General features: G+C 47.2%; 1 long non-coding RNA gene across 1 annotated transcript; it reads left to right on the top strand.

Annotated features, from left to right (window-relative positions):
- Positions 1–525: 525 nt before the first annotated feature.
- On the top strand, positions 526–1,504 carry LOC136447884 (uncharacterized). The gene is made up of 2 exons (XR_010757791.1): positions 526–655; positions 1,365–1,504. It is a non-coding gene; the product is annotated as an uncharacterized lncRNA (long non-coding RNA).

Genomic DNA, 1,504 nt, shown 5'->3' with positions numbered 1-1,504 from the left:
TAATTCCCGGGATACGTTCGTGTTACACCATATTTAGAAGTACCATGTGCTTGGGGATAGAGCTGGGCGTGGCTGTATAAAGTCAGTTTTGGGCTATACCATTCATAGCGGCAGCACCACGGCCCGATAATTTGCACTAAAAATCAACCTTTTTCCTTAATATTCTTGTCATAATTGTTAAATGTTTAAGAATAATTATATACAACCATGTCAAGGTGTTCAGATAACTGTTTGTAACCAAAAGTTGTGAAATATATTGGTGTTTTGAGGCTCTTAGACTATCACAAAAGGACGTAAGTCTTTCAAACCGGAAGTTGATTTTCGGCCGTTATTTTCTACAAACCACTATATATTTCTGGCAAGATAACTTTATTGGTACAATGTACATGTATTTGTGTAAGTTGTGTGTGAGTTTCGTTGAAGTTGAATGAAAAATGACAACGCTACAACGCCGAGAAGTGACTGACCCCCACCCGCTCCATGGTAGGCCATTTCTAACCCTGGGGTCACCTTAAAGGATGGGTAGCCTGGAATCCATACCCTCGGTGCCTCCCCGATATCTCTACGGCACTGTGAGTGACCCTCACCCGCCCAGACAGCTTAGGCCGCTCGGGGTGTTGTTTACGGCCTTGGATTAATTAGTTCGGCACCGACGGTATGGCTGGAAGCTGTACTAATTCCTCTCGATTTATGGCCCTGGAAGCCCCGGGTGTTCCGCGGCCTGACAGCGCGATTGGACATGGGCGCTGCCCACAGCGGCGAATCAGGATCTGTTTGTGTAGGATAATTGGCTAGCGGAACATGTCAGTTGCATCATGTACTCAGTAGCAATGTGCTCTTTTGTGTTCACCAGGGATCAATCTATACCTTGTTTAGAAGCACAAGTAAATACCAAAGGTTGTTGTTCCCAATTCTCCAATCCATACAAACTGAAATATCGTGATAATCAAGATCTTGCTCGGCCGCCCGAAAATCTCACGGGTATTGTTGTTCTGATAGCGACATGTTGACGATGACTGTAAACAGCTGTCCTTTCACGCTAATTTCCAGAGTGACAGCCATGAGATCAGAGGGGCATTGGGGACCCAGTATAGCTCAGATTTTAAGCTAGTTTAGCAACAAGAGAGCCTTAGAAACAATGTTTTCTGCAGCCTTGTGGTGCGCGCGTGCGTCGCTCGTCTTAGATGGCGGCCATGTTAGATATGGTAATGAGCAGAGGGACCGAACAGCTGAAAACGCGCGCCAACCTGGCGCGCCAATCAGAGCTCAGTGGAATAATTAGATCAGTCTGCTCTGTTCCCATTGGGCGCATCAATCTCATGCGCCTTGAATCAGGCCCGTATTGACACCCTGCCAGTCTCTAGGGGCGGCGGAAAAGTAGGAAGGCAGCGGATGTAAGGTGTAGCGGAAGTAGGATGGCAGCCAGAGGTAGAAAGGCCATCAGAAACTGACTGGCCCGGTAAAACATCACTAAGCCGACCCTAGAGACTGGGACCAGGCTAAA

Source organism: Branchiostoma lanceolatum, chromosome 13, assembly GCF_035083965.1.
Source record: "Branchiostoma lanceolatum isolate klBraLanc5 chromosome 13, klBraLanc5.hap2, whole genome shotgun sequence".
NCBI lineage: Eukaryota > Metazoa > Chordata > Leptocardii > Amphioxiformes > Branchiostomatidae > Branchiostoma > Branchiostoma lanceolatum.
The sequence above is the reverse complement of the archived record's forward strand: the minus strand, read 5'-3'. Positions and strand labels throughout refer to the sequence as shown.